The 25892-nt window shown below is 41.9% G+C and overlaps 1 protein-coding gene across 2 annotated transcripts in view; it reads left to right on the top strand.

Annotated features, from left to right (window-relative positions):
* The first annotated feature begins 989 nt into the window (after positions 1-989).
* LOC126355769 (UDP-glucosyltransferase 2-like) overlaps positions 990-25892 on the top strand; it is a 74071-nt gene continuing 49168 nt past the window's right edge. The window contains exon 1 of one of the 2 annotated variants that reach the window (XM_050006174.1): positions 990-1267. The gene's annotated coding sequence lies outside the window, so the exon portion shown is untranslated. Of the gene's footprint in view, positions 1301-25892 lie in introns of both variants that reach the window. The other variant, XM_050006173.1, reaches the window with a different exon arrangement.

Raw genomic sequence — 25892 nt, 5'->3', positions numbered from 1 at the left:
ATTAACCACCGGGACGTGCGTATCAAATTAGTTTCTCTTTCTTTTGCTTGCAGAATGTGAAACCTGTTAGTCAAGGGACGGCAAGATTCGGTTACGATTGTGGACGCGGCCGTTTACGACGAGGTCGTGCACCCTCGTGACCACAGCCCTTCCATCCGGCAGTCCATGCGCGCCGCCAGCGGTCCCGGCGTGTTCTCGCACTGCGCGGACCTGGCTCCTCCTGAGTCCCCAACCGAACTGCCACACTCACACGGCATGGAGAAACAACAACGTCGCCCCAAAGATAGGGCAACAGTTACTGCCGCTGCTGCCACTAGCGGACAGACTATGCTTGCGAAACGAGTGGCGCCAGTCAAGAGGATAAGAAGACAAACAACCGCAACCATGCCAAAAGATACGGTCTGGCCTCCAACAGAGGGCGCAAACCTGCAGACAGCACCACCCTGAGCTGCAGCACGGCTCAGAATGTTTGTTATAGATGTGTTCTACACTCTTTGTGCATTATCTACAAATGAGCACAGCGTCCTCCTAATTCTCGTGGCAGTGACAGTTTCTGATTTTATTGTTAATGATACAATTGTTTTAGGGAGTAGAGATAGATGAATCCAGTAACAAAATTTAATGTTACTAGAATCATGGTGTGATGTAAAATAAATGTAGTTGTCATTTGAAACGACCTTTTAGTAGGTAATCTGTATAGTTTCAGTCCAAGCAATACGTTACACTACTGCTTTTGGAGAGTGCGAAGAAGCCAAATTACCTTCAAGTGACTGTGCAGGTATATTTGGAAAACGTTATCTCTTTTAGCCATTACCAGACACATGAAATGCAAACGCGCAACAAATAACCAAGTAGTGTGTTTCGAGAGCTGAAAATATTTATGTTGTATGCGCTCGGTATCACTCGTGTTGAGAGTTTGCGTTATCGCTACATGGAATGTCGAGCGATTACTGGAACAGCTGAGGCGCGCGAGAAAGCACTCAAGTAGTCATTCTTCCCAAGGCAAGAAACGCGAAAACGGCATATAATGCAGATGTAGATAGCGCCAAGCGTCCAGTGCCGTATCCAGTCTGTAGCGTCTGTATCTCGGCCAACGCCGGCAGGCGGCTGCCGTCCGCTGACTGAGTTCCTTGCTGTTGGGGGACTCCTGCTCAAGGCCCCTTGCGTTACGTCACTGCGGTCGGCGCGGACCGCCGGCTCTTCCGTTTTTGTGAGCTCGCGCCTGTCAGTAGTGCAGGCGCCTCTCCCGCTGCAGCCTGGCTTCCAGGTAACAGCACTCAGCACGTGCTCGCTGCTATTGGTACGTAAACTTTAAAATTTGTGTTCTGTATTAACTGGAATACAAACCCGGTCGTAGGCTCTCGATCTTAGCCCTGCTTTTAGCTTGCGCTCTGACTTTCCCCATCATGGAACCATTCTGAAGGGCTGTGCTAGTGAGGCGGCTGTATACTACATGCCACCACAAGCGGCCAACAGCAGAACTGTTTGTAAAACAGAGTCGCTGTCTCTAGGAAGTGCCACTGGAATTTAATCAGTTGAATTGCTTTCAACCTTTTATATTTTTTGAGCGTTCTACAAGTACCCCTTGATTAAGTACTTAAAATATGAGTTACAAGTGATCTGACGTGTACATGTTATCTATTACACAAAACAGTTTACATGCAGACATTTAAAACTGCGTTATGGTGTTTGCAAGTACCTAATATATCTGGAACAGTGATTTGCTCTGCAGCCAAACAGGTAGGGTTTAACAGGTCAAAACTTGTTACGCATAAGCACTGGATGAGCTTTGCAAATTTCATGACATAAATGAAATATTGATTCACATACATGTAACCAGATATTGAAATAACTCTAGCAAATTTTCTCTGCAGCGGAGGGTACTGCGACTGCGAGATAATTTTATTTGAGCCATGTAAATTCTGGGACTGAACAAGTAGGTCATTAAGCTAGATATCGCACTTCAAATACATCGACTCGAGCGGAAATTAAGGAATACGTTCGCAATGAAAAACTACAGTCATCTGTTCGCCTAGCAGACCCTGAAGGCAGTCTGTCGGCCGCCATGTTAATGCCGTGTGCCTTGACTTCCAGAGTTCATTCGATGCAGTTGCATACTGTCACCTAATGATAAAAATACGGGCTGCTGGAAGATCAGCCGAGCTTTGTGATTAGATTTAAGAGTTCCTAGCAGAACGAACACAGCGTGTCATTCCGTCGGAAGTTATGCGAGATTGCTGTCGCCGGCTGCGTGTACCTCGCGATAACACCAACAACGTAAAATCATGGAGATGGAGCCCACACGAAGGCTGACCAGGAATCGTTCTTCCCGCGCACCAGTCCGTTCGGAACTGGAAAGGGGTGTGGTGAAAGTGTTGGTGCACTCGTTACGAACCTTAGAATTCCTTGAAGATTATACATGTTGCCTACGCCTAAGTATAAATCAGTCACTGAACAAGTACAGTGTTTCAGTTACAGAATCCTGATGGGTCATGTCTGACCGACAGCTGACTACCTTGATAATCTTTGGCAAACATATTGAGCATATCAATGAACACAAAGAACAGCAATAAAAGGTTATGTAGAACGGTCTTCATCCCATAAAAACATATGTTTATTAGTGGTGATCAATTTCATCTCAATGTGTATCACCTTCCGACCAGACTCTGTAATTTAGAATAGAACAGAGTAGAGGGAAACATATAACAAATACTAGGATAAAAGTACGTTATAATATGATATACTAAGTAATGACGTGTGGAGACGTTGACACGGAGGACTGTGGATACCATCTCAACTGTGGATACCATCTCCTGATGTCGACTGTTGATAGTGTGGCGGTATCACATGCCCCGCCCCTTGCCTGTCACCATACGTCCTTCTTAGTCAGCAGGGTACAACGTATGCCAAACAGCATAATATAAACCTTAATACTATGCTCGGCATTTTCGTTAAGTTATATCTGAATAACAATTTATAAATAACACAATTAGAATTGTACATAATATAATGTGAAAAAGTGTAATTGACCAGCCATTGACATCAGTTAACATATTGGTGAATTGTCCTCTGTGGGGCTTCGTGTACATCGAAAGTGTGCTGCAGGACGTCTCCGGTTGCCTGGTAGCGCGGACGACTTACTATCAGCACCCATAGATGCTAAGCCTCTGCCATATTGCATCCGATTCGGTCACGTATGGTCTTCAAATTCCGCTTGATGCAAGTCGTCTTTCAGCGCTAAGTGTTGCCATTGGCTTGTCAATTATACTTCTTCATGTTATGTTATATTATATAAAACATATAGGCCCAAACTTTATTTAGATATAATTTTGCGATAACACCCGGCATAGTATGAAGGTATTCATGGTGTTTGACATTTGTCGCTTACGTCGTGTTCTATGGGCTAAAGATGATGTATGGTGACGGGTAAGACAGGGAACTGTATGAGATCGTCACATAGTCAGCAGTCAGCATCCGGTGGAGAGTGGGGGCTACCAGCAATTCCTGCCCCATACCATTGTCTCCATACGTTGACCCAGGGTGTAGCGTCGTATAACTGAATTTAACAAAGTTTTTTTTTTAATTTATATATTTTATTGTGTCCTGTTAGACTCTGAATTACAGAGTCTGGTCCGAAGATGATCGACATCGGATTGGAACTGTCACCAATTGTGAATAAAAGTGTTTTTACGCGGTGAAGACTGTTCTTTAAAATATTTTGAGATCCGGTAATTTCTTGATTTCGTGGGTGTATAGTTCATTTTCCAATAGTTTAACTTTTATAGTAATCGTTATTAGTTATTTTGGTATGTAAATGCGAAACAAGTGAACCACAATATAAATTGCATGAAAGCAGCTCGAGTGAAGTTTTACGATACTGAAATGCAAAAAATAATAAATAAATCAAAGGTCAAATGTACAAAAAGGAAAAAGTTATAAAAAAACAAATTTTGAGAATTAAATGAAGGGTTCTTAGGTTTCAAACTTTGCTTGCTGTTCTCTACAAAAACATGTAAACAACAGTTGTAAACGCTAGACACTAATTGTTGCGTCGTGCCAACTCATCTAATTCAGAGTGCATTGGAACCCTGCTCACGCATCGCTAGACAATAATTCAAGCAAATCGTATTAATGAATTTTTATTACAGTAAGATAAGTGACAATACATAACTCTGGGACCTGACAAAGGTGTGTCGCAAGCAGTTGGCGACAGTCAAATAAGAAGTCTCTTCAGTGTATACAACTCCTAATACAAGTGAAACAAAGCAGTTCAAAGTCACTGCTTTAGAGCTAGTTTATCGGCTAGACTTCAACTCTTTCGAGGCAAAAAATAGGGAAAGCGGCCTTGATGTCATCAAATTCCATCAATACCTGTATGGCAGAAAATTCTACTTAGTAACGGATCACAGGCCATAGCATTCATTATTTCATCCGACGAAGCCGGTTCCTGTACGGACTGAGCAAAAATCGCAACGCGCCATTCGTCCACGAGACTCAAAGGGCCATAGAAACGGGTTCACAGGTGGATGCAGTGTTTCTTGACTTCCGCAAGGCGTTCGATACAGTTCCCCACAGTCGTTTAATGAACAAAGTAAGAGCATAAGGACTATCAGACCAATTGTGTGATTGGTTTGTAGAGTTCCTAGATAACAGAACGCAACATGTCATTCTCAATGGAGAGAAGTCTTCCGAAGTAAGAGTGATTTCAGGTGTGCCGCAGGGGAGTGCCATAGGACCGTTGCTATTCACAATATACATAAATGACCTGGTGGATGACATCGGAAGTTCACTGAGGCCTTTTTCAGATGATGCTGTGGTGTATCGAGAGGTTGTAACAATGGAAAATTGTACTGAAATGCAGGAGGATCTGCATCGAATTGACGCATGGTGCACGGAATGGCAATTGAATCTCAATGGAGACAAGTGTAATGGGCTGCGAGTACATAGAAAGATAGGTCCCTTATCACTTAGCTAAAAAATAGCAGGTCAGGAACTGGAAGCAGTTAATTCCATAAATTATCTAGGAGTACGAATTAGGAGTGATTTAAAATGGAATGATCATATAAAGTTGATCGTCGGTATAACAGATGCCAGACTGAGTTTCATTGGAAGAATCCTAAGGAAATGCAATCCGAAAACAAAGAAAGTAGGCTACAGTACGCTTGTTCACCCACTGCTTGAATACTGCTCAGCAGTGTGGGATCCGTACCAGATAGGGTTGATAGAAGAGAGAGAGAGGATCCAACGGAGAGCAGCACGCTTCATTACAGGATCATTTAGTAATCGCGAAAGCGTTACGGAGATGATAGATAAACTCCAGTGGAAGACTCTGCAGGAGAGACGTTCAGTAGCTCGGTACGGGCTTTTGTTAAAGTTTTGAGAACATACCTTCACGGAAGAGTCAAGCAGTATATTGCTCCCTCCTACGTATATTTCGCGAAGAGACCATGAGGATAAAATGAGATACATTAGAGCTCACACAGAAGTATACGGACAATCCTTCTTTCCACGAACAATACGAGACTGGAATAGAAGGGAGAACCCATAGAGGTACTCAGGGTACCCTCCGCCACACACCGTCAGGTGGCTTGCGGAGTATGGATGTAGATTACGGAGCAAAGGTGGCCCCTGAGGGCCGGCAGCCCATATTACAACACAGAGCATGAGGTTGTCTAAGCCCAAGGCGTACCAAGAGCACCATGGTAAACACCGACTATTTAAATACAAGACAAAGGAAAAAGACATTCCGAGCACTACTTCCTGCAGGGGGAGCTCGAGCCACGGCCTGCAGGAAGTATCACTACGCCAAAACCTGGTTGCCTGGAGTCAGCTATTTAGGGGCTAGAACCAGCCCCAAAGTTCAGTTCACGCCGGATGCCGACCTCGTGTACTGCGACCGTTGAAGATTACTTCTTTGTCTCTGAAGGGGACTGTTACTAGTGTGTGCAGGAACGTTTGTGGAAAATTAGCAGTGAACTTTTGTTTGCCTCAATTAGGATACTTTTACTGGCATCGTTATTGTTACCTTTCGTTTGTTGTTCAGTCATCAACCTAGTGAACTTATATAGAAGTTGTGTTTCTGAAAAACTGCGAATTGACAGTCACAACAATGGACTTTCTTGTTGTCTCAATCGCAGTACGACATTGTGTATGGTCCGACGGCTAAACATGGAAATGCAGACGCACTTTCACGTCTTCCGATTGGCCCTGATACGGACTTTGACGCTTCTGCCGCATCTTGTTGTCACATTGATGTTCATTATTCTGAATTGCTTCAGTCTTTCCCACTGAACTGTCGGAAAATCGCACAAGCCACGCAGGCTGATTCAGATTTGAAGAGTAGGCAGGGTATAACACTAATCATGATGCTATGTCAATAAAAGCACCTGGTATAACACTCTTTTAAATAGCAGTACACTGAGACGGAAAATAAAAGGTATTTAACAGCTGCTGCGGATGATGTTATCCAGATAATCATGTTTGAAAGTGCTGTCGTCAAATGTTTCTCCGCATACTTAGCGTTAAGAAAATGAAGTAGCTGTTACTCCCAACTTAAGAGCGAGATCAGAAATCCGCCGAGCAGCTTGGGTATTCTTTCTCACTTTCCTACAGCTCTACAAATGTTGAAATTTTGTCCAGTAGACACGTATATCTTGTCGTCTCTCTCACGGTATTAAAATGGTATTCCAATGAGTGACTTTTCGCTAGAACATAATAGTATTATGGTATATTAACATTAAATATTAAGAGTACTCTCCACCTCACTTCCGCTTACGCACGACACACTTGGCAGGAACACGGCCGGTGCACTTGCACCCGAAAAACGTAGTTTGACTTGGCGCTATAGTTTCATTTACCTACTTTTCGTTTTTCTAGGGTTTATGCAATATTACTGTCAACAGCCAAAAGCATGTTACAATTATAAAAACATGCATACAGAGACACCACAGTACATAGGGTGCCCTAAGAGAAATGGCTAGTATTCATGGATACGACAAGAACGATCAACTGAAGCAAAATGTCTGTTGAACATGGGTTCTAAAATGCGTACCTTAGCAGCTATGTGCACTTCTTCACCTTAGGTACGGTGAAACACATATCGTTTACAGGACAATTGCTCATAGGTCTTAATGTAGGCATTTTAGGGTTCATGTTTATCAGACTACTTTGGTTTTTGGCTCAGGTGATATTCATGAAACTTGATCATTCCTCCTGGGACGCTGTATATAGGATCTGAACAGTTATTTCAGATTAATTTACAACATTTACATAGTTACAAGACGTCTAGCTAAAGAATCTTGAAACGAAGCGAAATGTAAAAAAAAATAGATATGAAAAAACTCAACAGAAATTAAAGAGTACAGACCTAAAGATTAAAGTGTTAATGTAGCCACTGACGGTATAAGAGGCTATCAAAAATTTGCAGTTTGAGGGCGTTTCTATAGCGTATATACAACATATCCCGATTCCGATGCGGGTATGTAAGTGCCGACTTGTAGACAAAGGTTTAGTGTGGCCCTCTTGTCTTTCGACGTGCACATGGTAAATGCGGTAACGTGAGCTCTGCCGACGTCATTACCAAACGCGTCCAGGCTGGGGCAATGTGCTGCTATTCTTTTCTTGGCTGTCGAACTACAGGCACCGGTAGACATCCACGGAGAATGAAGAATGTGTTTGAGACAGCATATCTGAGGAAAAGAATCTTAACCCGTGGTCTAGTAGTATCGTCTTTGACTAGTAACCAAAGCGTTCTCGGTCCTGGGTTCGAAACTCGATTCCGTTTAAATTCTGATTAATAATCGGAATGGCAGCCGAAGACTTCCGACATAAGAAGTCACCCTCATTCTGTCAATGGCCCTGTAAAAGAGGGCGGAGAAGCGGACAGAGGTTCACGGCATTCTCTTGCCCTTGCGGTGGGAAGCTGGCCCTAAAGCCGGAAGAATCAGCAATGATCAACGGCATGAAGAGGCAATGGAAATCACTCCATTAAAGATGCATTGCTTGAGTCCACAGGACATGGGGCCAGTAATTTAATAATTGTCCTGATGATCTCTCCACTGGTAAATGATTCCTGGCAGCCCTCATTAGCATCTCTGGGAGGGGACTGCCTAGGTGGAGGTGACCAAGAGAAAAACATTGAATAACCAAAGACAAGATAACGTTCTACGAGTCTGGAAGTGGAATATCAGATGCTCGAGCGTGGTGGGGAAGCCAGGAAACCTGAAACGGGAAATACAAAGGCTCAATCTAGTTATTGTAAGGGTCAGTGAAGTAAAACGGAAAGAAGACATGGATTTCTGGTCAGATGAATATAGAGTAATATAAACAGCAGCGGTAAATGGTATGATGGGAATAGGATTTGTTATTAATAGGATGGTAGGGTAGAAAGTGCGTTACTGTGAATAGTTCAATGAAGGGGTTGTGCTCATTAGAATCGACAGGAAACCAGCTCCAACAACGATAGTTCAAGTATACATGCCGACGCCGCAAGCTGACGTTGAAGAGGCAGAGAAAGTATGTGATGATGCTGAAAGGGTAATAGAGTACATAAAAGGGAAATAAAGACCTAATAATCGTGGCGGACTGGAATGCAGTTGTAGGAGAAGGAGTATAAGAAACGGTTACAGGAGAATATGGGTTTGGGAAAATGAATGAGAGAGGAGAAACGCTAATTGAGTTTTGCAATAGGTTTCAGCTTGTAATATCGAATACCCTTTTACGTATAGCTCTCACTGTAGACAAGACAGTTCCTCACTTTCTTGATCGTTCGTGTTAGTTGCTCATCTTAGTGGCTCGGTGATTCATACGGGAAACAGACTAGGGTTGTGGAAGCTCAGGGTCCAACTCTACGACCGGCCATCCAGATATCGGTTTTCCGTAGTTTCGCGATTTAATATGTACTTCTCACCTAGACGCCTTCGAAAACGTGCACACCTATCAGTTTTCACCACGGACAGCCTTCACTCGTCTGTGTGCGTCACAGGACCCTTTAGTGAAGTTGCCGTTTGATATGTGCAGATATGGAAAAAAAGGAGTGATCTACGTAATGTTCCCAGCTCGCACATGGCAGATACTCCGACAGGATTGTTCGAAAAATTTATCTTACCGCGCTGCCGAACACCTTGGTCCCAGTGGCTCAGTGTGTGATGCTGTTGCTGCTCGCTGACACAGCTGAATAAAACGGGCATCACGGGGCCTCGTCCAGCTGTCCTTGTGACGTCGTCTGTTTATAGTAGCGAGTCCACGGTCCAGAAATCAAACATGTCGACACTCTGATATGTGCGGCATCGCGACCAAATGTCTACCTGTTCTGGACTTAAGTAACCAGTTTTGCCACTTGCCGGCCAATAAAATGATGCTTGGCATATGTTACACTGAATGCACATTACACAAATAACTTTAATCTCTCTAAAAACTTTCAATACTCTTCCACATCGAGAGTCGCTTTGTTCTGCCGCTTCATATGTAACCTTAGAAAGGTGGGAAGAGTACTTTTAAGTCCTCTAAGAGGGGGAAGATTTGTTAGATGTGATAGAAGATGGAACAACAGTCGATTTAGAAGAGACAGGGGATCCAGTATTAGAATCAGAATTTAAAAGAGCCTTGAAAGTCAAATAAGGAAGAAGGTATAATTAATAATCCCTGAGAATTTCTAAAATCAGATGGGGAAGTAGCAACAAAAGCACTATTCACGTTTGTGTGTAGTACATAAGAGTCTGGCGGCATTCCATCTGACTTTCGGAAAAATATCATCCACATAATCCATAACAGTGAAAGAGCTGACAAGTGCGAGAATTATAGCACAATCAGCTTATCAGCTTATGTATCGAAGTTGATGAAAAGAATAATATACCGAATAATGGAAGAGAAAATTGAAGACACGTTAGATGACTATCAGTTTGGCTTTTGGAATGATAAAAGCACCACAGAGCAATTCTGACGTTGCGATTCATAACAGTGAAAGACTAAAGAAAAATCAATACACTTACATATGACTGGTCGATCTGGAAAAAGCGTTCGACAATGTAAAATGTGCAAGATCTTCTACATTCTGAGAAAAACAGGGATAAACAATGTGGAGAGACCGATAGTGCACAATATGTAGAATAGCCAAGAGGGATTAATAAGAGTGGACGACCAAGAACAAAGAGCTCGGTATAAAAAGGGTGTAAGACAGGGAGGTAGTTTTTCGTTCCTACTGCTCAATCTGTGTATCGATAAAGCAATAATGGAAACAAAAGAAAGTTTCAGGAGTGGAATTAAAATTTAAGTTGAAAGGATATCAACGATACCATTCTCTAATCACATTGGTATCCTGAGTGAAAGTGGAGAAGAATTACATGATCTGCTGAATGAACTAAACAGTTAAATGAGTACAGAATATGGACTGAGAGTAAATCGAAGAAAGAAGAAAGTAATGAGATGTAGCAGAAATGAGAACAGCGAGAAACTTAACATCAGATTGATGGTCACAAAGTGGATAATTTAAGGAATTCTGCTACGTAGGCAGCGAAATAACCAATGACGGACGGATCAAGGAGGACATCAAAAGCAGATTAGTGCTGGCGATAATGGCATTCCTGGACAAGAGATCTCTGCTAGTATCAAACACAGACCTCAACTTCGGGAAGAAATTTCTGAGAAGTATGTTTGGAGCACAGAAACGAGGATTGTAGGAGAACTGGAGCAGAAGAGAATCGAAGCATTTGAGATTTGGTGCTACAAACGAATGTTGAAAATTAGGTGGACTAATAAAGTAAGGAATGAGGAGGCTCTGCGCAGACTCGGAGAGGAAAGGAGTATGTGGAAATCATTGATAAGGAGAAGAGACAGGATGATAGGACATCTGTTGAGACATAACTGAATGTCTTCCATGGTACTAGAGGGGACAGTAAAGGGTAAAAGTTGTAGAGGAAGACAGAGATTGGAATAAATGCAGCAAGTAACTGAGGAAGTTGGTTGCAAGTGCTGTTCTGAGGCGGAGAGTTTGGCACAGGTAGGGGAAATCGTGGCGGGCGGTATAAAATATAGGTATAAGTAGGGGGAAGCAATATATTCGATACCTCATCCAGAAACGTACCCTCTCGAAACCTGGACAGCAAGCTACACTGCGACGCAGAGCGCCTCTCTTGCAGACTCTGCCACTTGAGTTTACTAAACATCTTCGTAACGCTATCACGCTTACCAAATAACCCTGTGACAAAACGCGCCGCTCTTCTTTGGATCTTCTCTATCTCGTCTGTCAACCCGACCTGGTACGGATCCCATACTGATGAGCAATACTCAAGTATAGGTCGAACGAGTGTTTTATAAGTCACCTCCTTTGTTGATGTACTACATTTTCTAAGGACTCTCCCAATGAATCTCAACTTGGCACCCGCCTTACCAACAATTAATTTTATATGATCATTACACTTCAAATCGTTCCGTACCCATACTCCCAGATATTTTACAGAAGTAACTGTCACCAGTGTTTGTTCTGCTATCGTATAATCATACAATAAAGGATCCTTCTTTCTATGTATTCGCAGTACATTACATTTGTCTATGTTAGGGGTCAGTTGCCACTCCCTGCACCGAGTGCCTATCCGCTGCAGATCTTCCTGCATTTCGCTGCAATTTTCTAATGATGCAACTTCTCTCTATACTACAGGATCATCCGCGAAAAGTCGCATGGAACTATAGTAAAAAGCAATGGTCCCATAACACTCCCCTGTGTCACGCCAGAGGTTACTTTAACGTCTGTAGACGTCTCTCCATTGAGAACAACATGCTGTGTTCTGTTTGCTAAAAATTCTTCAATCCAGCCACACAGCTGGTCTGACATTCCGTAGGCTCTTACTTTGTTTATCAGGCGACAGTACGGAACTGTATCGAACGCCTTCCGGAAGTCAAGGAAGACAGTATCTAATATTTTCTGGGTCTCATGAACAAATAAAGCAAGTAGGGTCTCACACGAACGCTGTTTCCGGAATCCATGTTGATTCCTACAGAGCAGATTCTGAGTTTCCAAAAACGACATCATACTCGAACAAAAAACATGTTCTAAAATTCTATAACAGATCGACGTCAGAGAAATAGGTCTATAGCTTTGAGCATCTGCTCGACGACCCTTTTTGAAGACTGGGACTACCTGTGCTCTTTTCCAATCATTTGGAACTTTCCGTTCCTCTAGAGACTTGCGGTACACGGCTGTTACAAGGGGGCAAGTTCTTTCGCGTACTCTGTGTAGAATCGAGTTGGTGTCCCGTCAGGACCAGTGGACTTTCATCTGTTGAGTGATTTCAGTTGCTTTTCTATTCCTTGTACACTTATTTCGATGTCAGCCATTTTTTCGTTCGTGCGAGGATTTAGAGAAGGAACTGCAGTGCGGTCTTCCTCTGTGAAACAGCTTTGGAAAAAGGTGTTTAGTATTTCAGGTTTACGCGTGTCATCCTTTGTTTCAATGCCATCATCATCCCAGAGTGTCTGGATATGCTTTTTAGACCCACTTACTGTTTTAACATAAGACCAGAACATCCTAGGATTTTCTGTCAAGTCGGTACATAGAATTTTACTTTAGAATTCACTGAATGCTTCACTCATAGGTAACTAACGCTCACAGGACATATTTAAAGCAAACATTATTTGTATCCTCAAAGCGGTGCTACTAGCCTCAGTCATGTGCGAAATCTGAATAGACATCATCTCTCAGATGTATAAACACGCCTACCAGCTTTCCTTTATGTCACACAACTCTTAATTGGTGCTGTGAATTTTTCGCCGTCAGCGTAGAGGGAAAACATAGGTGATGAAGAATAGTCACTTACTTGACATGAAAACTGAGGACGACACGCTAATGAAAGAAGTGAACACTCCCTTATAGGTAGCAGGATTAAACAGGATTGCCGAAGAAAGGAAGATATCACATGCGATGATTATAGGCGAAGAAAGCTAGCTTCAGTAACAGAACTCTACTGGGATTAGATATCGACATGGAATTTGGGAAGAAGCTCCTGAAAGTGTACAGAATTGCGTGCAAGTGAGACTTGGATCACTCGAAATACAGAGAAGAAGAATTTGTAATTTAGCACTAACACTGCGAGTTAAAAATTAAGTGTACAAATTAATTACGAAATAAAGATGTAATACAAAGAAGAGATGAGGGATGGAGTCTATAAAAGACACTTATCAGAAGAAGGGGCAAGTTAGAGGGACCTCTGCTTCAGCATCCAGGAATAGTTAAGTGGGCGCTGGAAGGAGCACTACAGGGGAAAGCAGGAGGGACAGGCAAAAGATAGTTATAGTTGATATTATAGGAAAGATAGAGGGCAGAATTAAACCAATCGAAAATGTGATGACTTGAAAAAAAAACATCGATGTCAATCATCTCGGACTCCCACGTCTTGTGCGAAGACGAGAAGTGTAACGATTAGTCAGCTAAAGTTCTCCCATCAAAGCAAATTCGTTAAGTAACTGTGAGAAGAGCGTGAGGTGCAAGCAGTAGAAAACTCGAGTCTTACAGGGAATGTTCAGTTTCAAAAACCGTATGCTGAAGCAAACATTATCAATCGTCCCGCCGCTCTTCCCTCCAACACGAAATAGGTGATCGCTCGATGTATTAATGTGTCCTGTCAGTCAGTCTTCTAATCAAGCTGTGTCACAAATTTCTTTTCTCTCCAATTCTGTTCAGTACCTTCTCAGTAGTTAAATGATCTACCCATTTCATGTTCAGCATTCTTCTGTAGCACCACATTTCAAAAGCATATATTTTCGTCTTAACTGATATCATCCATATTTCACTCCAATACGCGGCTACACTCCATACAAGTACTTTCACCAAAGACTTCCTAACACTTAAATTGTCACAGATTCGTAGGTAACAAATTTCTTCTCTCCGGAGACGCTTCTCTTGCCTTTGCGATCCTGCATTTGAGATCCTCTCTTCTTCGACCACTATCAGTTATTTTGCTGCCCAAAAAAAGAAGACTCATGTACTACTTTAAGTGTCTCGTTTCCTAATCTAATTCCCTCAAAATCACCTGGTATATTCGACGAAATTCCATTATCCTTGTCTTCCATTTGTTGATGTACATCTCATATCGTCTTTTGAAAACAGTCCATTCCGTTCAGCTGCTCTTCCTAGGCCTTTGCTGTCTCTGACGGAATTACAGTGGCACAGCGGACCCCAGAGTTTTTCTTTCTTCTCGTTGAACCTTGATTCCTGCTCCAAATGTTTCTTTAGTTTCCTTTACTGCTCTCTCAGTCTATAGATTGAATAACATTTGCGTTAGGCTGCAACACTGTCCCTCTCACTTCGCAACGATTGTTTCTTTTAATGCCCCTCGCCTCGTATAACTGCCGTCTCGTTTATATACAAGTTGTAGAACGCCATCAAGCTCATACATTCTACTCACCATAATGAATGTTGGTTTTGTTTTCACTTCTCCCAACGATTTTAGAAATTTTGATGAAATTTTACCTATCCCTTCTGCTCTATTTTATCTTAGGCCCTCCAAAGCTCTTTTAACTTCTGATTCTAATACTAGATCCCCTGTGTCTGCTAAATCGTCTAATGTTTCTTCGTCTACCACATCAGACAAATCTTCATCCTCTTCAATGTACTCTTTCCACCTATTCGCTCACTCCTCTGAATTTAACAGCGGAATTCCCGTGGCGCTCTTAATGTTACACCCTTACTTTTAATTTCACGCAAGGTCGTTTTGGCTTTCCTATATGCTGAGTCAGTCCTTTCAACAATCATTTCTTTTTCGATTCCCTCTCATTTTTCCTGCAGCCATTTCCTCTCTCCTTCCCTGCACCTACTTATTTCGTTCCTCAGTGTCTTGTACTTCTATAATCCTGACCTTCCGTGAGCATTTTTGTACTTCCTTCTTTCATCGATTAACTGAGTTTCATTACTTTACAATAATTATTTTTTGCTATTGGGACTTTTTTTACGTGTGTGTAAAATGAATTATCTAACTTTCATTCCTTTCTTTTTTCCATAATTTTGTTGGTTGTAGTTATTACGGATTGGAATGAACTCTAGTCAGCAAACCACATATTAGATAGAACGTAACAAACTCTTCCCTACAAGAGAAACTGGCAAATAAGTATTTCATATTATTCTGAATATTTTAACGGAACTTGAAACGGTGATTTCTCGGAATGGTGTCCACCTCGCAAAACCATATAGGATGGCGTAAGAACAGTGGCCCTAAAAAGGTGCACTCCGAAAGGAACCAGATGCCTCATCAATGACAGTGGGATTCCAACCCGACAGAAATTGCTGCTGTTTGTGACTGTAGGTTCTTCTCAGCTAGATTCCTAGCGAACGTACTGAACGATCAGTATGCAGTAGACATTAGGAAGGAAGACTAGAGTTCAACGTCCCGTCGACAAGTAGGTCACTAGAGACGAGAGACGTGGGAGCCGTACCCTTTGCGAAGGAACGGGGCTGGGCAGGAATCTGCTCGTGCGGAATTCACTTGCTGTAACTGTGAGCGGCATGCATGCACTTCTGCTTCTCTCCCCTCCCCTCCTCACCCTTTCCCTACAGTCTCCGTGCTTTTTCCTCTGTAATGCATTTTGTTGTTTATTTCCTAGCTTGCATTATTAAATAAGGGAACCGGATTTAATAGAACAGCTGAAAACAAATAACAGTTTAGAAGAGTGTTCCGTAAGATCCATTTAATTTAATTATGACAGGTCGAATGTACAGCGAGGTTAATGTGCCGAAAAACATTTCTACATACAGACAAACACAAACACTTATATAAATATTCATCAATGAAGCTTTCTCTTAACCGAGATTTATTAATTTTCATAACAGCAAATACTCTCTCATAAACTTGCGCCGAGCCAAACATTGACATTAATTTCGCGGCTTGAAGGTGGAAAACAAGAAACTCTTAGGAGTTAGGAAGAAGTGTCATCAACTTGCGAACAAAGCACTCACAATGACGGCTGAAAAGAAACAAAAGAAGCCTGCACGTATTTGAAGACGGCAGAATCATCTGCGACCGCCACTAGTGAGCGCTGCATCTGCAGCTTGGGACTTCTCACGTACGGAGAGTTACCATCACCCTGAGAAATGCACCATGTCTGTACTTTAAATATACACATGCCGTTTAGCCAAGGAAGTACCACCATACTTAGAATGCCATGCTCGGGGACTACAAATAACTACGGGAAATCTTCTTACGTGTCAGACAATCCCGACCAGTCTCGCGGCGACGGCGAATTTCCTTCCCGCTGCCTGCGGATCTCCGAAACAGGAGCTGAGAAGTGCCCATGTGCCGCCGACACTTAATAAGGTGGGTAATGTGCCACCTCCCAAAAGCACTCTGCAGCCAGTGGACGCTGTATCACGGCACCTGTACGATGTTCTAATTTTATTTTTGTATTATACGAGAAAATCACGTAATATGACGCATTTTTGCGTAACACACCTGAAAACTACAGTGAAAATTCGAACAATTTCCGGAAACGTGGCATTAAAGTGATACGTAACTATGTAGATTACACAGATCAGGGACTGATGACCTCAGATGTTAAGTCCCATAGTGCTCAGAGCCATTTGAACCATACACAGATCATGATAGGCAGTCACAGGTAATTCTTACGGTAGTATATTGACATTTAACTTAGTGTGGTGCAAATGTGGCACAGTTTCAGATATAATATTATCTGTTCCAGTGCCAGAACAGTGCTTAAAACACACAGGTAAGCTGTAAAAATAGGTGCGTTACTTTGCTTGTATTTATGCTTCTTGTGCTTTAAATCTACAACAGCAAATTCATCTTACATTTAGGCAGAGTAAATGGACGATTCTCTTTTGGAAGAGTTACCCTTATTCACACACACACACACACACACACACACACACACACACACACACACACACACACACACATCACGGAGAGAGATATAGATGCATTCATTACTTTGTAATCTTGCAAATCAGTCTTAATCCCATCCTTAAACTTCTTGAACTTTGCTCTCCCAATGGACTTATCTTCCACCGAACGATGAGAATCACATAACTCTTTTCATTAAGGGTAAACATCGAGCTGTGTATCACTCCAGGTTTGAAGCACGTAATGTTATTTGTTGCAGACAGGTGCGTTACTTTACTCATCTTTATGCTCCTTGCGCTTTAACTCTACTACAGCAAAATACTCGTATATCCTAACGCCGAGTAAACGGACGTCTCTCTTTTGGAAGAGGCACCCTTATTAATGCAGAAATATCTCGACACATTGGTTGAAAAGTACAATGCAAATAATTTCATCACAAAAAGATGTAGGATAAGAAATACATTTTATTTTAAAAAACTGTGATGTGAAGGCATACCTGTATCATTGTCCTTAGGTATGCTGGGCTGACGAGACATTATCGCTCTCTCGACTACATACAATAGATAGAGCGTAGAGCAGGACTTAACCACTCGCCAAAAGAAACACAAATTATTGCGAAGAAAACAGACTCAGTCTTTATAAATAGAAACTCATTAGAAGACAGACTGTATTAACTTTAATTACATATCTCCAAGAGCAATACTAGTTATGAATTGTTACAAAAATTCCAGATACTCGAAAACTTAAACAAGTAATTGCCTAAGCTGCTAGACATGTTGACTTCTTTGGGTATCTATATATTTGTCATCAAGTCAGTCAGGTCTTTAGCAATGTACAGCTTCTCTTTGTATTCTTTGATTTACTGTCGCTAGAGTTATTATTCTATCGAAACTCTCTGGAACGCTATTGTATCCTACACTAGAATTATTATTCTTAACACTACCGAAACTCTCTGGACCGCCATTGGATCCTACACTGATTTGCTTACGACAAATAGTCATCCAGATGTAAAACAAAGAATACCATCAAGATATAGTCTACAACAGAACTGTCAGTATAGCTCTTTGGCAGTTCCTATAATCAACTTCCACGCTAAATAACTAAAACTATAGACGTACAGAGCGTAGGTTTGTAAGCAGTTATCTCTGCTGATTACTGAAACGAGTGTACATATACACAAGCCAAAGTATTTACATAAATTCTCTGGAAGATGCAGGTTTAGATACAATGTCAGTCTACGTTAGTGTTCATAAATTTATAGGCGAAACATTGGAAAGAATTTGAGAATAGCGACATGATCAGAATACCCACCAACAGGAAATGGTAACGTTATTCATTTGCACTCTGAATGCTGTCATATTCTCTCAAAATATATGTGAGCTGCACGTCATACATAATTGGAACGTCAAGTATTAGGATGCAGTTTAAAGTGGTATTGTACACAAGGATCACATATTGAATCTGTTACAAATGAAATCACTAGAAGTTTACTGATCATAGGTCGCTTATGTTTTATCTACATGACTTACATTAGTACCTAATTTGCCCAATTTTCTGAATAATTTATCTTGCTCTTGACATTTTCTTTCTTCTTTGATCAGCTTCAGTTGTAGGAAATACACTGCTTTCGACACTTAGACAATTGACTGATATTTACTTACATTGAAGACATGCACATTATTTTGACCAACTAAAGGATTCTGCACATGATTTGCTGACAGGGTTTTATCAAAATATTGTTATTAACCTACCTCTTCCCTTTCCAGATAACACTATATTTTGTTTCAGAAAATTTTAAAGTGTCACAGAGTTTAATGTAACTGCTTCGTTGCAATGTCTATGCACAACAGTATATTCTCTGTCCTTGAAATACATTACAGTTTTTAATACGAAAATATTTTTCAATACTGATTGTTTGACTTTTCTTCAAAAGTTACACAAAATGTGATATATTTTATTTTATAATGATAAGTTTCAGAACGTGTCAGTTTACAGCATCCGTATAAATGACCATTGCTAACGTTAATGAACACATTATTTTTAGTCCTCGTCATGCAACTACGCTTAATTTTGTTTAACTGGCTACCAGTTTTTAAGGGTAAATTCCTCAATAGAACAGAACGAACTATAGCGAAGAAATAATTTTAAATTAGATTTAAAATTTGCTTTCCTTCCAGTCACACATTTTATTTCATTGGTAAAATGATCAAAACTTTGTTATTGTTGCGTATTTTAATCATTTCTGACTCACTGACAGCTTTAACAAAGGGTAATAAACGTCATTTTTCCTCTAGTGTTGTAGATATATAAATCACTGGTCTTCTGAAATTGTGATGTATTACTTATGGCGATTTTCATAAGGGAATATATGCACTGTGATGGTCCAGATAAAATGCCTAGCTCCTTGAATAGGTACCTACAGAGTCAATTATCAGAGAACCACTTAATAATTCCTTGCAAATCAGGTTTTACCAACACTTCTGTTGCTTTCTGTTTAACGGGGCTTATTATAACACTAGTATTGTATCAAAAGTATAGGTCATTCATACACACTAATATATGGAATATGTGTCCCAAAACTGGACGCTGTGAAACTCGCTTTGTCACTACAATTTACTGTCTTTCCAACATTGTCTGAATTACTCAGTACGACTTTTTGAACTCTGTCTGTCAGCTCCATAAAACTTGAGTTTCCTAAGAGTATCAATCTCACAATAAATTCCTTGGAAAGATCACAACCAATATACTATTATTTAAGGCTTGTACCATTTGATGAGTACATGTATCAGTAGCTTTCTCAGTCGTGCGGCCATTATGGAGTCCAAACTATGATATGATAGGTAAATTGTTTTCACATAAAGTGTGCTACTTGTGTTGAGGGCATTATCTTTTCGAATATATTGGAAAACGATGTCAATAAGACAACTGGACTATAGTTGTTTAAGTCTGCATTTTCACCTTTCTTAGGAAGTTGGTGAGGCTTCTAGTTTCTTAAAGTATTGTGGAGTTTTCAGTTGTATCATTAAGTGTTCAGTGTAGACAAAAGTGCACCGGATCCGTAGAGATACAAATGAGATACAATGTAAAATAGTCTGCCATCTTACTATTCCGTAATGCTACTTGGTCCACAAAGTCGCAGTGGGACACAAGTAAACTAACACGACGTTTGGAAAGCGATGATTTGTCTTTTCTCACCGTGTGAAAATTGCAGTCACAGAGATATTGCAAGTCCGCTGATTGTACCAAAAAATACAGTTGAGGGTACTGAGAAGGAAGATCGCTTAGAATCCGTCTCACAATAAGCGTAGCCAGGGACCCTAGACAAAAGAGGCAGACGCTTGCGCGTTAAACTGCAACCCAACTACTGCAAGAATATTGTAATCAAAAGGGAACAAGTTGCACTGAGGAGTATGTGAGAAAAAGCGCTCAGCAGAAGACTCATGAGGAAAAAGCCGTAAGTCAGCAAATACAAGCGGGGAAATAGTCTCCATTTCGCAAGGGACCATCTTAACTAAAGGGCAAAGACATTAAATGATATTATGTTTGCTGAGGAGAGAAAATTCAACGTCGTTCGTAATAACTATCGTCTAGCGAAAGCCAAACGACGAGCTATAGTCGAAAAACTGTGATCAAATGTAAAACATGGTAAGAAGAATGTCTTAATGCCGTGCTGTGCTCGTTAAAGAAGAAGGAACATCGGTCATTCTGAAGCAAAACGATGACAGAAAAATTTAAACTTTTACAGGATAGTGAGCCGAAGCACACTTCTCTGGTAACATCCATTGGATAACGGTTGTGAAACAGAAAGACCATCTCAAGAAGTGTTGAAAACCAATATTGTTCCTGCAATCGAGAACAGTTTATATTGTGACCAAATGTTAAAGACACTACCGGCTTATATGGAAAATACACTCCTGGAAATTGAAATAAGAACACCGTGAATTCATTGTCCCAGGAAGGGGAAACTTTATTGACACATTCCTGGGGTCAGATACATCACATGATCACACTGACAGAACCACAGGCACATAGACACAGGCAACAGAGCATGCACAATGTCGGCACTAGTACAGTGTATATCCACCTTTCGCAGCAATGCAGGCTGCTATTCTCCCATGGAGACGATCGTAGAGATGCTGGATGTAGTCCTGTGGAACGGCTTGCCATGCCATTTCCACCTGGCGCCTCAGTTGGACCAGCGTTCATGCTGGACGTGCAGACCGCGTGAGACGACGCTTCATCCAGTCCCAAACATGCTCAATGGGGGACAGATCCGGAGATCTTGCTGGCCAGGGTAGTTGACTTACACCTTCTAGAGCACGTTGGGTGGCACGGGATACGTGCGGACGTGCATTGTCCTGTTGGAACAGCAAGTTCCCTTGCCGGTCTAGGAATGGTAGAACGATGGGTTCGATGACGGTTTGGATGTACCGTGCACTATTCAGTGTCCCCTCGACGATCACCAGAGGTGTACGGCCAGTGTAGGAGATCGCTCCCCACACCATGATGCCGGGTGTTGGCCCTGTGTGCCTCGGTCGTATGCAGTCCTGATTGTGGCGCTCACCTGCACGACGCCAAACACGCATACGACCATCACTGGCACCAAGGCAGAAGCGACTCTCATCGCTGAAGACGACACGTCTCCATTCGTCTCTCCATTCACGCCTGTCGCGACACCACTGGAGGCGGGCTGCACGATGTTGGGGCGTGAGCGGAAGACGGCCTAACGGTGTGCGGGACCGTAGCCCAGCTTCATGGAGACGGTTGCGAATGGTCCTCGCCGATACCCCAGGAGCAACAGTGTCCCTAATTTGCTGGGAAGTGGCGGTGCGGTCCCGTACGGCACTGCGTAGGATCCTACGGTCTTGGCGTGCATCCGTGCGTCGCTGCGGTCCGGTCCCAGGTCGACGGGCACGTGCACCTTCCGCCGACCACTGGCGACAACATCGATGTACTGTGGAGACCTCACGCCCCACGTGTTGAGCAATTCGGCGGTACGTCCACCCGGCCTCCCGCATGCCCACTATACGCCCTCGCACAAAGTCCGTCAACTGCACATACGGTTCTCGTCCACGCTGTCGCGGCATGCTACCAGTGTTAAAGACTGCGATGGAGCTCCGTATGCCACGGCAAACTGGCTGACACTGACGGCGGCGGTGCACAAATGTTGCGCAGCTAGCGCCATTCGACGGCCAACACCGCGGTTCCTGGTGTGTCCGCTGTGCCGTGCGTGTCATCATTGCTTGTACAGCCCTCTCGCAGTGTCAGGAGCAAGTATGGTGGGTCTGACACACCGGTGTCAATGTGTTCTTTTTTCCATATCCAGGAGTGTATTTTCAGAGTCCTTAATGTCGTAAACCATGAGTGAAGCCAGGCAAACCATCGACATCCACTGCAAGACCCAATCGCTTTGGAAAGTACACGATGCTCTGTGTTTGGTGGGATCGGAAGAGTGTCATCTATTGTAAGCTGCTAAAACCTGGTGAAACCGGTAACACTAATATCTACATCGATTTAAACCGATCATTATGTGAAAAACGACCGGAATATGGACAAAGGCAACACAAAGTCATATTTGTCAATGATAACTACTGACCCCACACAGCAAAACGGGACAGAGAAACGATCGAGGCGTTCAGTTGGGAAATTCTAGGGCATGCGGCTTATTGTCCACACTTGGCTCCGTCCGGTTGTCATCTACTTGCATCACGGGGACACGCTCTCGCTGAACAACTCTTCATTTAGTTTGTAAACATACGAAACTGACTCGCTAACTGGTTCGCTTCAAAAGAAGAACTGTTTTTCTGGCGTGGCATTCATAGCTTGCCTGAGACATTTATAAACAGCAATGGGTATTATTTTGAATACAATATTGTTTACCAGTTTCAAACAACAGACGTGTAATTACTGCTACCAAATTCCGATTTCATGCTTCTACATCTGGTAACAGTATACGGAAATGTTCTTCGTTTCTTTTCAATTTAACAAATTTGCACACACATTGCGACAACTTCTAACGTGCTTACTGTGTGATGTGAACACAATACAGGCCTGGCAGCAATACAGGCCTGACAACATGCTGTGAATAACGTCATCAATGTCATGTTGAGGAAATAATGTTCATTCTTCCTACAGGGCTGCTCGCAAGTCTTAGAGAGTGGTTGGTGGACGTTGATGTGATGCAGCTTGCTTCCCTAGTGCATCCCAGACATGCTCTATGGGAATCAAAGCGGGAGAGAGAGCAGACCACTCCACGCGTGCAGTATTTTCTGTTTCAAGAAAACATCAATCACTCGATCTCTATGAGATAGAGCTCTATTGTCCATCAATAGGAAGTCTAGCGGGAGCACAGCACCTCACAACAATTGTACATGACGTCCCAAGACCTCGTTACGGTATCTGACAGCACTTAAATCTTTCCAGTTCAACCGTACAATTTCATGAAACGGTGTTTGAGTGGTCAACACAGTGCCTGCCCACACCATTAACGATCCTCCTCGATATCGGTATCTTTCCACAATGTTCGGGTATCGAAATTGTGCTCAGATTTGAACCCATCAGCACTACTGGCGGTAGCGATACAATTTTGATATTCAATTGATATGCAAATTAGTTAAACTGATCAATTAATTACCCATGACTATGCCCACCCGAAATCCTGGATGATGTCAAGTGATTTTCTCAACCTGTACATGGGTCCCAGTACTCTCATGAAATCATAAGTGTTTTTATTATTACTGTCATTGCTGTGTGTTTAAAAAGCAGGTGTCACCACAATCCTGTGTTATTTTATACTTCTTAAACTCTAATTATAAAATAAAAACAGCACTTGAATTATTGCTCATTGTAGATCCTAGAAATGATAGTGTTATCTTTTTTCCTGACATGTGAGTAGATTGCATGAAAGAGGCTGTGATGATCAAATTGCTTAAAAAACTAGAACACAAGAATCTGCGGTTTGATTAGAAGCTTTGCAGACATGCCGGGAGTTATGGAGCATACGGTAACTTATTTCGATGTAGTGGCAGAGAGAGAGATGCTGTGAAATATTGTAGAAGGTTCTGTTACAAGACAAGTTCTCACAATTTGTTTCGTAAATGCAAGAGTGATATAGCTCTGCATCGATAAAACGGGAGTTTCCATAGTGTACAAAGTAGCAGCATCCTGTTGAACGTAAAAATGATTGTTTTGTCCAACATGTGAGCCAATGGTGTGAAATATTGTATTCTCTAATGTTGTGTGTCTGAACTGTTTGTAATACACACATGCATGACAATTTATTTAAGGACATTTCTTTGAATACAAGAGATGCTCTCAAATCATGTAATTTGTCCATGTAGCCGAAAGAAATTTCTTAACATAATTGTTTTCTCTTTGGAGTTTATATTCGCTCTTTTCCTTTAATGATGGTTTCGAAATTACGAGAATATTATGTGGTGATCGGTAGCTTTCGCAGCAAAATAGTGGAAGCTTTCTTTTCCCTCAATTTTATGCAGGGTGGGCATGTGCTGTAGGCCAAATGTATCCTGCAGTCGAATGTAAATAGAATGCATTTTTCCTTTGTTGAAATTGTATTTGTTTGAAATATGTGCTTGAAATAAAATAGATACTCGTGTGACTTTCAAATTATGCTTCTAACACTTCACCGTTTAGTTGCCACAGCAGTCTCATGCGAGTTCTTTTGTGAATGTGGAAGATACTTAGACTTAACGACTTGAGTGTATTCGATCGACGCAACACAATTTACCTTAAGGCTCTGGAACTTTTAGTAAAAAGGACGGAAGGTTAGGGTTTAGCAACCCATCGAGTTGTAGGTCATTGGAGACGGACCGCTAGCTCGGGTTGGGGAAAGAGGGGAAAGGAAATTTGAGGTACTCTTCCCGAAGAAGCTAACGCGACATAATCGATTTTGTGACACTAACGAGACTCAAAATGTCAGTACCTGAATTAAGTTTTTAAAGGATGAAGGTCAGTACAGTGCTTCAGGAGGCATCATCGTCCTTCATTTACGCGTTATTGAGGCTACCGATAAGAAAACTTGATTACGGGAAGACAATTATCTCGCTTTTATCTAACGGTATCATATGACCCATGTGTGTTGCTCAGTTTTAATGCGTGCATGGCTTCGTGCAATCTTCATAACAGCTTGGCATTTGTATGTACCGACATTTACTGTATATTCCCTCTAAAACTGTTTTTCTCTGTTTTAGTATTTTAGTACTTTAAAATGTTACAGTGGTGCCATTTGAGACCATGACACCCGTTTAAAGTTTTGGGTACTTGTCGTAATACGTTTTAAGTTCCATGTATATTATTATTTCCTATTCAGCTACGTGGAACTTGAAATTAATTCTAATTAGGACTTGCGAAACATGTTCACGACCTCTTACTGCCATTTGTAGGATCCGGGTTCAATTCCCGGTACTTTCAGGGACTTTTGTTTGGGAGAAGGCTGGAGCAATGGTGTGCAGCCTAGTGAGACCATTTGATTGAGGTGGTACCTGAAAGAGGAGTAGGGGTTCGCGGTCTGGAAAGCTGGTGGCATTCGGGAGAGCGGGTTGCTGACGACGTATGGCAGAGGATGACACGGTGGCCGGCCGTAATTACGTGTTTCTCTGGGAATGATGACGGAACTACTTTAATAAAATGTCGAACATTACTGATTTAAAAACTGAGTACACTCCTAAATTACGATGTTGGCATTCATTTTAACTAAAGCTAAAACCTTTGATTCATAGCATTTGAAGAAACAAGAACATATTACAGCTGAATTTTAACTAATGGCCCTCTTCAGTGAAAGTATGCTAGATGTATGTCCACATGATGTTATACGTTCAATAACGGAACGTTTCATACCGTATTTCGAGTAAGATGAGATGTTCTTTCAGTGTAGATAGAGCTGTATTCATCCCGTAGAGTTCATGTGCAATGCAGTTCGATACTTTGGTGTACCTTCAGAGGGTGGGGATTATACGCAACGTCCTCCAACTACCTCGTCAGGTGGACCCTGGTAATATTTTCTGTTAATGGTGTGCACGCTTAAAATTGTAG

Source organism: Schistocerca gregaria, chromosome 3, assembly GCF_023897955.1.
Source record: "Schistocerca gregaria isolate iqSchGreg1 chromosome 3, iqSchGreg1.2, whole genome shotgun sequence".
NCBI lineage: Eukaryota > Metazoa > Arthropoda > Insecta > Orthoptera > Acrididae > Schistocerca > Schistocerca gregaria.
The sequence above is the reverse complement of the archived record's forward strand: the minus strand, read 5'-3'. Positions and strand labels throughout refer to the sequence as shown.